The 13721-nt window shown below is 29.3% G+C and overlaps 2 long non-coding RNA genes across 2 annotated transcripts; one reads left to right on the top strand and one right to left on the bottom strand.

Moving 5' to 3' along the window:
- Positions 1-5768: 5768 nt before the first annotated feature.
- Positions 5769-10725, top strand: LOC132936215 (uncharacterized). Its single transcript, XR_009663430.1, has 3 exons — positions 5769-6154; positions 9228-10132; positions 10339-10725. It is a non-coding gene; the product is annotated as an uncharacterized LOC132936215 (long non-coding RNA).
- Positions 7371-9350, bottom strand: LOC132936216 (uncharacterized). Its single transcript, XR_009663431.1, has 3 exons — positions 9142-9350; positions 7657-7819; positions 7371-7574 (listed from the first exon to the last, which is right to left on the bottom strand). It is a non-coding gene; the product is annotated as an uncharacterized LOC132936216 (long non-coding RNA).
- Positions 10726-13721: the final 2996 nt, after the last annotated feature.

Raw genomic sequence — 13721 nt, 5'->3', positions numbered from 1 at the left:
CAATATATAAGGTATAACATATTAAAATACTTACTCTGGTATAATGAATATGTTTTTTCAGTTTCGTTCAAACAATTTTTCAATGACATTATTTGTGAATCTGAAGTTCTAAAGGTCATCACTAACTTAAAATATGAAACAGCCGCATGTTATTATGGAATCTCGGTTAATTAAACATGTAGCCATTAAAATAATAAGTCCTTTAACATAAATTTATAATTTAAGTATTAAAAACAGTATATTTTCGGAGAAATTTAAAGTGGCAGAAATTAAACCATTTACAGCGTCTAAGACAGTTATCGAAGTAGCAAGCTGGTGAACTATCAATTTTGCACACAAGCGACTGTAGCATAAATTTATGATAGTACGACTTAAAGGTGTAAATAACTCCTTGGTCCATCGGTTGAGAAACCGAAGTGGTGTTTGGGGGTAGCATATGAATTTTCACGTTAGACAGTTTAATGTAAGGATGTCATGTCGCATTGTCCAAAAATAATAAAATATTTCTGTTCTGTAATCGCATATCTGCATTGAAATATTGCAGCCACTGTTCAATTATTTCGGCCGTCATCCAAGCCTTCTTGTTAGATTTCCAAGTCACAGATAATGAAGCAATATTCATATTCTTAAAACAACGAGGTTTAATTGATTTGCCTATAACAAGAGGCTTCCTGATTTCACCTGCTATGCTCCCACACATCAATACAGTTAACCTATCCTTAGATTTTTTACCACCAACACACGCATCGCCCTTTATTACTAAAGACTTGGTAGGGATCCCTCTGAAAAAAGACCCGTTTCATCAGCATTATAAATGTCTTTAGCTTCATACCCTTTAATGAGAACTAAGAGTTTGCGTTTCCAATTTTAAACTGTATTTTGATTTATATAATTTACTTCCCCATTGATTTGTTTGCAGACGATATTGTGCCGTCGTTTGAACCGGTCAAGCCAACCGTTTGAAGCTTTAAAATCACTGATTCCGAGTTTTCCTGCCAATTTAGTGGCCTCTGTTTGTATAATAGGTCCGAAGATTAGCAAACTTTTCGACCGACAATTGACGAACCACCTGTATAAATCTCGTTCAACTTGTTCATATCCCACCGACACCACTCTTTTACTTTTACCAGAATTTTTACAACTCACCCACTGCTCCATTAGTTTGTCTTTATTTTTTATTGCCTCATAAACTTGCGTTTTTCCACACTTAAATTTCACCATAAGTTCCTTCACTGAAAGATTCTCATGTTGCTTTAACTCGATTAAGTTTATTTTATCCGATAGCGTAAGAGTTGTTTTTTTCGACATTTTAAACGATAGACGGAAAACGCAACGACGCAAACGACACGAACGTAACGATATAAGATTTGATACTGAACCAAGCAACTCAGATAATAATATTGTATGCGTATACGTATCAATTTTATTAGTTTTTAATGTCATCGTACGCGCTCGTATATCGATTATCTATGAGTATCGACAGTACAAAAATAAATTTATTACACAAAATCGTGTTATATTTCCGTCTTAGCGAGGGTTTTCATCAACTTTCATTACAAAAACGTGTTCGTTTCCGGCTTGGCGAGGTTTCCGTCTTAGCGGGATAAAATTATATGTAATTTGAAACAGGACCAAACAAATATTCCGTAATACCGGGGTTTCCGTCTTACCGAAGTTCGTTTTAGCGAGGTTTTACTGTATCAATGATGTAATTTAAATAAAATCACTGATTAAATACATTTAAATCTTTTAATTCTACCTAACTAAGTAGGTATGGTTTATGCCCGTGTTTGCTGTAATAATGATAATATTAAATCAATCAATATACTAATATAAACATAATATTGACTATTGGCTATTACGATAATACAGTGAAGGTTTTAAATAAAGTAGAAACTCATTATAAATTACGTACACCCTAATACTAGCCTTTAATATGATTTAATAAATGATAAACATAAACATAATATTTTACAGTTTTTGGAACTTATTTAAATATACATTTTTTGGAAGCCAAGAATCGACTTCATATTTATCCAAAATTGATCCAATTCAATGGTCTCCATTAAGTGCGCGTGTCATGTTTTTCCAAGGGCAGACGGCGTCCCACCTACAGCGCGCCAAATGATTTTTCGACGGTCGTTAAATATATGCTTAGTGTTTATTGTTTATCACGAACTCACTTTTAGGCAAACATTATCAACTATCGTCGTGTCCAATCTTCCATATCATAGTTCGTGCTGTCTACCAAAAACCGAGTGAGACGATTGAAATGTTACGATATTAACGGCTAGTTTTTATTTCATCACAAACGAGACGTAAATTAGGCAGTGGTTTGTCGGAACAGGTGTTTAAGCAGTTAAAGCAAACACTCCCGCACACACGCGGCAAACACAGGTGAAACCCAATCAAAAGCCGAATTGTGTAAAAATGTATTATGATATGTATATTTGTGACAAATCCAGATCGTACGTTTAAGAAATACAAAAAAATAAATTTAAAAAAACCAGTAAAATTAAGTAAATTATATGTACCCTTGGTACGACGAGTATGAATATTATAATCGTGAAATATACAAATTAGTAACGTAGGAAAGCTTACAATTAAAAAAATTACATTGTCAATTTCGCAAAAAAATCACTACTTTTAGGTAATGGGGCCTAACACGTTTTAAGGAGTAATATTTAGGCAACTCATATGACATGTACATTTGGGCTATGTCAATATGTGAGCAGTAAATTAACATTATTGTGTGTTACAGAGAATCACTGTAACACCGCATCTCACTCATGCACGCACGAGCCAATACATTGAGAAAAATGAAATATTATATTTTTGTTTGCACAACTATATAAAAACTACTAATCGGGGTAGTAATTAAATCACCCATCCTGAAGTTTGATTGTAATTTCGAAAAAAAATGGTTGATGTAATAAATTATAAGCTTCTAGACTATGCTCTTTAGGAATCGCTTTTTTGATTTAAAATCAGATGTGTTCAAAATAAATACAAATGTAACCCAATTGTTTCATGGAATTTTTGAAAAAATTATCTTAATTTTAAGGTGCTTTGAAATTTAAAATTTAAAATCGACTTGAAACTTTTGTTTCAATAACACGTTATTGGTAGAGTGATCTAGGATATATGTAAATATATAACTGTACGCAGATAAATGTGTAGAAAAAAATTACTTCTCTTTTTAGACATTTACTACACAATTTTTAATTTTATTTTTTTTCCTTTGCCTTATAAAGGACATACTTAACAAATTAGTATAAAAATACTTACGACCAGTAGCGTGATGAGCTATATTCAAACAAGGAGCCAAGATTTTATTCTACCCACCCACCCACTTAATATTTTATGGGACATATAAAAAAATTACGTTAAATTAAATTAAGTTTATTATTTACTTAAAATTTATATATGGGTACAATAACAGTACATTCTTAAAACGATTGAAGTTAATAACATATAGGTAGCTTCTAGTTTATTATTTTATTATTTATGTTTTTTTTTAAGATTCTGAGCGTAGCAAAACAATATTGGTGTCCGATTTTCTACTTCAGCATCTTTTTGCTGATAGGAAAGTGAATCTAGTTGGTGTGTTTTTTTTTTAGGTGAGGAGTGTAGAAATAAAAAAAATTGAATAATTTTCAAAAACGTGTTAAAAACTAATATCATTGTATAAGAAAAACGATATTACTAAGTAAATTTGATGATATTATTGTGAATAAAGTAATTTATATATAACCTACCTCGTCACCTCGGTATATTTACGTGGAACTTATGTTTTAAATTTTCAATCCTTATTGAATGTGGTATTCTTGCATTTTATAAAGCTAAATAAAAATAAATCTAAAATTATATCACAAAACAAAAGAGAACACTGCAGGTTTTTATAGCATTTCGTATACAAAAATACGGCTAAGTTAGAACACACTATTACATACCTACTATTTATACAGAGCAAAATTAGTAAAAGAAAAAACATTTATGTTATATTTACGTAATAATAGTATACATTATACTTATAACTATAGGGCTTTGATTACCAAAATTGGTGTAATTAAAAGGAATATTATGGTTGTTATTATTTTTTAATCTTGTGTTATAAGTGTGTGATGGTTGATAATCATTAATAATAGATTTAATTTTATACAATATATATAATAAAGTTTGTCGTTCATAAAGTAAATTAAAAGTTTGGATGCTAAAATATATGTATAATAAATTTGTTGAATATAATCTTGGCTTATTTAGAATAATTTTAAGTAAAGAATTTATAGTAATATTCAATTAGAACATTAATGTGGCTAGAGTATGTACTATTGTGCTAGAGCTAAAAAAACTACTCTAAAAGTTTTTAAGTCTAAGATATTGCAAAGTAGGTATTTTAAATTTATAAAATAATTTTTTTATTACATTATTAACTAAATAGATATGTTCCAAAAATTTTGCATTATTTAACTCTTGTAAAGGAATACATTTACTTCAATTTACATGATACCTATTTTTAAATATTTACATTTATAAGAATGTGTACATAAAGATAAGTCAGTACTATTAAAAACTATAATAGTTAGTGATATTAAAAATTACATATTTAGATTTACTTAAGTTTAAATTAAGGTTATTATCTTCACACCACTCCTTAATTAAATCAATTTAATTTGTAATCGCAAGTAGTAACTTCACCTTGCCATCTACCAGGAGTGAATATTTTGTGCTATCTAAAAACTGGCCAGTGAGCAATCTGTAATATTTATAACCAATGATATTACTTTTGTTAAATTTGAGTAATTAGGGTAGTGATTTACAGTTTTTACTTAACTTAATAAGTAATTAACTACAATATTTGAAATGGGGAATTTTGTAATATACTCAATTCTTTAAGAGGATGTCAGCGCACTATTTGTTTTCTCTCTCTAGCCCAAGCGCAGCATAGACAAAATGCATTAACACAGAATAATTTATTTTTTATTTTTTTAAGTAATCTAAGAGTAAAATCACTCATTACAAAAACGATGGAGAAAACATTTTTTGAGGGTATGACATTGTCTCAAAACAATTTAAATATAATTTAAATATACAACATTTTTTTGTTTATTTTGAAAGTTGAATACAAAGTCAAATAACAATAAAATATAAAATCGATAAGTCATACCCTCAAAATATTATGCTCTATAATTTATGTAATAGTTGATTTTACACAAAGTTTACTCAAAAATCATAAAAAAAATATTTTTGGTCAAAGTGTTTTATCTATGTTGCGCGTGGGTCTGAGAGAGAAAACCAATATTGTGCTGACAGCCTCTTAATGTTTTGCTATTTACAAAATATTAAAATATTAAATGAATGAAACCAATAGGTGAAATCTCAACATAATTATGTGAATGTATTTTTATAGATACTAACCATTTGTTCAATGTTTATGAGCACTATAATTTGTGTATATTAAATACATGACCATCTAATATGGGAAAAAACAAGTTTTGGATGACAAACTAGAAATTTTCTGGACATGTGCGGTGTTAGTACTTAACAAAGTTTACTTCTTGACTAGTGTTAATTCAAAATCTAGTAAAATTTGTTATAAAATTAATCAATAAAAACATTGTTCGAAATTGCCGCCGTTTATTGAGCAGCAGTTGGCAACCGGTCCGCGAGACGGACGGCGCATCGCGCGGACCGCGGACACCGGGCTCCGGACGAATCGCTGCCGGCAACTTTACACTATAATTTTTTTTATAGTCCTCTCCGTACGCTCTAGGCGAGCCCACTGTACGTGTGTCGCGACCGTCTGCCGTTCGGCCACCGCGTGTGGTGCGATTTATGTTGTGTTATTATATTCTTCGCTGTGTGTCGATTATTATTTTGCGTTAGTGCAGTGATTCGTGATCGCGCCGTCCGGCGTGCTATTATTACTGTTTATACGTATGGTACTGTGGTGCTATCCCTCGTGTGACGCCAAGCTCGGTGCCGTGAACACGTAACGTGCGTATTACGCAATCCGGTCACTCGCCGTCGTCCGGTGCCGTCGCCAACAGCCGCCGCGCCCCGTTCACCTGCTTGGCATCGCCATCGTCGCCGCAGCTGGCTCAGCCGTCGCCGCCGACGATACACCGCCCCACCGTGGCGCTTGTGCCGACCGGTAATATTTTATCTATGGTCATTATTGTTATCTACGCCTATCAATATTATTATTTGTTCCTTATTATTGTTTTCGAGTATTGCAATACACACCTTATTATTATTATTATTACAACGATAGTGTTTTTATTATATAATATATCGGTCACCTATCCCGTCCAAATTTGAACACCATTTTTTCGTCACTTAGTAAAGTAGCTGCTCGGCCAAATGCTAGTGAATAGCCGGCAGCCCAAACAAACATAATTACTTAGAACTATTGATTTAAATACTTACCAGATTTAAAAGACCTTTGTTGTATAGCAACAAACTCTTCCCTTCTAAAAAAATGTATTTCAAATTAAATTTGAATATAAATATTGTATAACTTGGTTACATTATCTCTTCAAACAGACATCACTACATATGATATCTTCACAACATAAGATGGTTGATGTTTAGAAAATATTATTAACAACATATCATATAATATGGTAATAATAAAGTAATAATAGAAGCCCAGACAAATGCCAAAATGTATTAAGGGTGCCAGTTTTTCAAATTTTCCACAATTCTATGCAATTTGCAAACTAAATTTTATATTTTAGTTGCTACCTCAATTATAAGACTTTTCCACAAATCTACTACACGATACCTATAAAGGGGGGGGGGGGGGGTGTGGAGAAGGTATATTATATTGAAAAAAAATGACTACGGGAATAACTCACAAGCCTTGTAGAATTGTCGGATTTTGATGACTAATTTTTTATATGGAAGAAGAAGACTTCCTACAGTCCTCATCAATTTCTGATTTTGTATTTTATTTCAAATAATTGTATTAAAAAATTTGTGAAAAAATGCTTTTCATCTTGTATTTTTTTAGACATATTTTAAAGTTTGAGAATAAAATATTGAAAAACAGAGTTCGATGCGGGCTGTAGAATATTTTTGTGTAGCAATTAAAAAAAAAATTATGAAATTTGGTAGGTTCTACAAGGCGGTATCATTATTTTCGCAGTGTATTTTTGAAGACAAAATGGCATTGTTACTGGGCGCCTTAAGTATAATCGGTTTCCCTAAATTGATAAAAATAAAAAATGAATTTAATATTTACCAGAATCTCAACTAGAATATGACATTTTTCATCGTTTTTTAGATTTTATTTCTTCAGCTGATAATGAAAGATCAGCTCTGTACTTTGAAAATTGTTTCATATTTTCTTCACAACTGTCAGAATTGCCTAAGATAAAAAAAACATTTTATTTTTAAATAAAGAGAATTTTAACTTGATACTAATTCATAGTAAAATGAATAGTATTCATAGCCCAAGCGCTTGCTATCATATTTTGAATGCTTGGTTGTAGCTCAAGTGCTACTTTTATAGAGAGTTTATAAAGTTCAGCTTCATCAGGTTGGCCAAATATTTTATTAACAGCGGATTTCTGAGAACATACAAATTGTATTACTTTAAAAGCATTATCAATCAAGAGGGAACTATGTTTTTTTGCTATTTATTACTTTTACCTGATATATTAAATGAAGTGCTTTGAGAAAGGTTTCATTTATTTATTGTGTAGGGTGAATATCTTTAATATGTATTTTAGACTGTATTGAACTTGGTTAGGTTTGTATTGAAGAAGGTCTTCCTGTGATATTGTAATATTGTTCTTACAGTTGAATTTATTACCTAAAATATAATATTAAATAATGTATTAACAAAAATACTATCTTTAATTATCAAACATTAATTCCTATTTAGTATATTCAAATTTGTACATTTTTAAATTTCAATTCAACAAATAATTTATAAAAATTGTAAAACAAATAAGGATCAATTTAAATCACTTTAAACTATTTTTAAGAGCAATGATATCGTGTTACATTCAGTATAAAACGAGGTATAAAATAAATATAGAATACTAAGAACGGAAAAACTACCAGTTAAATCAATTAAACCAGTTACAGAAACTATAAAACTGAGCCTTAAAATATTATCAAATAAAAAACTAAATAATTCAGCTAAATCTGTTCTGATAGGTTAGCACTTATTAGATGAAACCATTTCTCAGACGAAAAAATATACAATTATTGATATTGCCAAGTCGAGAATGCATATGGCATAATGATAAGTCGTTTTTAAGTGTTTAGAAAAGCAATACAATTTTCACTAGATACTATTAAACAATTAGTTAAGGTATCATGTGCCCTCCGCAATTGTATAAGAAAGAGTCGATATAGAAAACCCAGAACCAGTTGATATTAAAGATTATAAAAGAGGCATGTTTACCATGGTCGCGGAGACATGGATATGAAAATAATAGATTGATAAACTTAGCATCATCACAAAAAAATTACTGCATTAAAGCAAGAAAAAAAAAGCTTCATTTGCTGACTACTTTATGGCAGAAGGAGCAGTACATTGGCAACGGATAACCCCTATACGGATTTAAATAGTTAAATATATTATATTTAAGAGGACGTAACACTGATATTTGTTGTCTCCGTCTTACAAGTGTGTAAAAATATGCGCACAAATTTACAATCAGCAGAACACGTGTAGCTTTGTTGGTTTAAAAATTAGAGTGAATTGACCTATTCTGAAACTTGATGGCAAGAATATTATCAGTGTTTGGATGTTGGTTTTTTGAGTTAGTTCAATTTTTCTGCAAATTATACGTATATAATATACTGTAAATTAAAAACGCTCATAACTCACTTAAAAACTGAATTATCGTAGGTAATAACCAACGTACAAACCCAGATAATGTTCTTACCATCAAGTTTCATAATAGGTCAATTCACTCTAACGTTTAAACTAATGAAGCTACGAGTGTTCAGCTGAGCGTACATTTGTTATGTTATGTACTGGTAAGACGGAGACAACAAATACCAGTGTTACATCCTCTTAATATACAACAAAAGTAAAAATAATAATGAATTATATACCAAAATTTAATATTTTTCGTTAAATTTTTGTCTTTGGTAAATTATATAAGATAAAATCTGTACCTTCATATGTTGTGTTTCCTAACAGCTCTGTCAAAATTGCCTAAATCAATAAATCATTTTATATCGAAAATATAATTATGTTACAGTCGTTGCCAGATAAATTGAGACGGCAGTGATGATATTTGACAGAAGTAATAGGAACGAAAATTCACACATCTGCAACTGAAGTGAGAACTCGAAAAGACGCAATACGGATATTGATAATACTATCGTACTATAGCCCAATGAACCAAGATTATGGTATAATCACGGATGTGATATTTTCCTAGCTCTGTGCTCAGCAGCAACAGGCTGTCTCTCTTGTTTTTCTTCGTTGAACTCCTAGGCTCACATAAGAAGCGTAGCTTCAATAATATATTCATATATTTATAATACCTGTATGGCTATATTTTATATTTTATGTTTACCTACGTAATTAATATGCCACGTAATAAATGTTTTTATGTTGTATTGAAATATCTAATACTATAAAATAATATTATAATACTGTATGTGGCGACTGGAGGCTGCACTGCGGGGTGGTGCTATTTTGCGGTAGCCGTCAGCCGGTAATGATATTTGATAAGGTCAATGATTATTGAGAATTGTCTGTCGTGCCCTACGTGAATCCGACAAATACGACAAAAAACAAAACAGTTTGTATTTCGTCGCATCGGCGTGATCAGAATAGAAATCGTCGGATCTACGTAAGGACTATGTTCTGTTCTAAGTATAACAATATCCTAGGACCTAGGAAATAAAGTTATAACGTTGTAATGTGTGGCGTGTGCAATGGATTTTGATTTGATAACATATTTTTTTCGTTAATATAAATGACATCGAATTAAGAAACAATTTTCAAAGGACAACACATGATGATTTCGCGTTGACCGATTAACTGTTTGTGAAGAATTTTCGGCTATCAAAAGAAATTGCGCGGTATTTGATTAATATATTAAAGTCATACATTGTAGTTGATACTCAAATGTCTTCTATTGATATCCAAACAAAAGTAAAGTAAAAATGTATAATTATTAATCTAGTTTAAGTAGTGCACATTCAAATTTTTTAATTTAAGTTTACGATAACCATGTTGAATAACATGGGATTCAGAAAAAATAATTGATAAATTTGTGTGAGCGCTAAACTGGATTTGATCTTTATTATCATTTGAACTTTAATTAAAAACTGATGTATAATAATAATTTTTTTTTTTAGGTTTTAGTAGTTTTACATTTTTTTGTTACTGGGTCGTATCAATCGTCAATTGACAATAGTAATGAATTTGTCAGTCATCTGTATCTAGATGTGTAAAAAAATAGTTGCTGCTTTGAACCAACTCAAAATTTTTAACACTTGGGTAAAATTTCCTAGCAATATTCAAAAGCTTGACGGTCTCCGTAACATACAGTATGTTAAATTATTTATTTATTTAATATTAATTAACGCCTGTTAGGGCAATTTTACAAAGGTAAAAGTAATTTTTGAAATACTTATTTTTACAATAGTTTTTACTTAGTAGTATACTTACATATTATAAATTATTATAAATTAAAAATGTACATTATACAATTTTATGTGCTGTTTGAAACTAATTTTGTTAAAACTGTGAAGGTTTTATAGAAAAACTGTATTTGGTGGAGTTATAATATTTCCTTGTAAATTGTTATATGCTACTTACATCATTATTGTTAATACCCACATGTTTTATAGTTTTTCATTTATTAATGTCAAAACTAAGTTATAAGAAAAATAATATTTATAGTTGTATTGTAAATAATAATAATAAATTTCATAGTTTGTATGTTATCAACGTTGTATTATGTATTGCGCATCTTTGTCAATTGAGTTTGATTGCATTAAAGTTGAATATATGTCTTCTAGGGTTTTATATAATATTTAATGTTTACAATGTTGGGTAGAAATGTAATGAAAATTACAAATTACTGTAATGAAATTAAATCGAGTTTGATTGCATTATAATTGAATATATGTCTTCTAGGGTTTTATATAATATTTAATGTTTACAATGTTGTGTAGAGATGTATGCAAATTACAAATTACTTTTAGAGTAACATTGTAGTAATTACGTTATAAAAAAAATTTAACGCATTTAGTTTTAACACATTTTGTTCATGTATAACATTAAGTCATTAATAATGTACCTACATGGCTAACCTATAAAGTGTATATAATAATTAATAGTGTTACCACTATTAATTAGTTTTTATTGACTGATTTTGTAATTATTTTGTAACTTCCTACTTTTTGAATGTAAAAGTAACATAACATGATTTAAATAATATCGGGTTACGTGAATGTAATTTAAATAAAAATTATTAATGTAACTAGTAACGTAATTTTATCACTATTTAAAAGTAATTTACCCAACACTGAATGTTTATAATATTATGTAGTTGTAATTTTCTGTTAAAAAAATATATAAAATAGGTATTCAGCATACACTGTGTGCTGTTTATAAATGTAAGATACCCTTAAATAATAAGATATTTGTATTCAACAGAATCAAATATTTTTTTAATATCGAGGAAAATGCCAAGTATATTTAGTTGATTATCAAGATTTTTATAAATTAATTTAGTTGTTGGTATTGTATAATGCATCATTAGTTTTAACACATTGTTCCTAAATCCAAACTGGTTATTGTGAAAAAAATTGTGTTATCTAAGAATTCTAATATCCTAATCTTAAACATTTTTCAACAAAATTTAATATAGTTAGAATTAGACAAATAGGCAGATAATTATTACATTAATTTTTTTCGCCAATTTTTTAAACTGGTATAAATATTGATTCTTTGATAGACCTTAGAAATTCACCTTGATTAACACAAATATCAAATACTAAGGATAATGGCAAAAGATATAGAATTAACTGTACATTTTTTAATATTATTTCTTAGTGAGTTATTACAGAAGAAATTAAAATTATTACATTTATTAATTTCATTAACAATTTCCAATGGTTCAATTGGTCTTAAGACACAGACTTAACAGTTTTTATTTAATTCACAAAAGTGTACTGTTTTAAAATTACTATTTTTAATATTCATAGATATTTCAGCAACAAAATTGAAGAAAAAAGTATTAATAATCATATCTAATAAGTGCAATACATATTATTGTGTTTGTTGTTCATATTTATAAATTATACATAACATGTAACCTATCAACTATTTATCATGTGTATAAATAATTTTTCTTACATTATTAGTTAGCTTAATACTAATTATTAATTAGATTATATGACAGCAACTAATTCAACGACGTGTTAGGTAAATGTTCAGAATAAAATTTATTATTATTAAAAGTTATACTCCAAAATCACTTAAAATTAATCTTTAATTTTAGTTGTTTTGACGTTTTTGTTAGTATATTATTTAAAAATGGAAAGCTACATTTTATCAAATATATTATAGATCCTATAAATATGATTATTTTTTTCCAAACTTATCTTCGGAATATTATAGGAAGGTACTAAGCCTGAACCTAACCTAACCGAATGGAAAGAATAGCACGAGATTTCGTACAGCTGCTGTGGGACGCGCGACACAAACAACAGAAACCACAGCAGCTTACGGCAGACTGAGTAGACTGACTCGTTGTCGCGCGCACGGATACATCCCACAACAAAACCATCCATGATAACGGACAATGCGCGACGGACGAGAGATATGGGCAAAGTTTTCGAAGACTCCTCGTCCGTCACGCAGACCAATTCGAGGAAAAAATGCGGCGACTTGAACAAACACTATCGTAGGCCCTATAATAAAATATTTTTTTTTAGTTTATTATCCCTAAATGATATTATACAATAACACATTTATTATTATTAACTAGATCTAAAATAATTTCAGTTTTTAATTTAAATTCAAAAAAGGTGGATAAGTGGATGTCGTTCTGCTGTACAGTAGGTTACAAGTGGGTCACTGTAATGGATGGTGTTAAATTTGAATTCAATGATATAATATCATTGTATAAGAAAAACGATTCTGAGCGAAAACGGTCAGTCAGCCTATGATTTTACCAAGTATATTTGATGATATTATTGTGAATAAAGTAATTTATATATAACCTATTTACGTGGAGCCTTGTTTTAAATTTTCAATCCTTAGCCATAAAAGTTGAATACTTTATAAATTTTAACGACAAAATAATTATTAAATTTTAAATTTGATACATTTTGTCAAAATTTGAACTTAAAATGCTTGTAAAAAAAAATTGTGTTTATGTATTTTCAATATTTTTCAACTGATCTTGTAACAACATATCAGGAGCATTGCATTGAATTTTCACGCTTTTTTACCCAACAAATAAAAATTTATTGATATTTATAGAAAAAAAACTAAAAAAATTGAAAACTGACAATGTCCGTAAACAGCTCAAAAAGAGTCAAAATATTTTCAACATTTTATGGTGTATAGAAAATGCTAATATAAACATTCAGTGAAATTTTCAAGTATCTACAGTCATTCGTTTTTTAATTACAATAAAATAAGAAAATTGTTACATGAGAAATCGAGTAAATATCAAATGTTGTAAAAATATAAATTTCAGAAGCTCATAAAAATTTAATTTAAG

Source organism: Metopolophium dirhodum, chromosome 1 (assembly GCF_019925205.1).
Source record: "Metopolophium dirhodum isolate CAU chromosome 1, ASM1992520v1, whole genome shotgun sequence".
NCBI classification, from domain to species: domain Eukaryota; kingdom Metazoa; phylum Arthropoda; class Insecta; order Hemiptera; family Aphididae; genus Metopolophium; species Metopolophium dirhodum.
The sequence above is the reverse complement of the archived record's forward strand: the minus strand, read 5'-3'. Positions and strand labels throughout refer to the sequence as shown.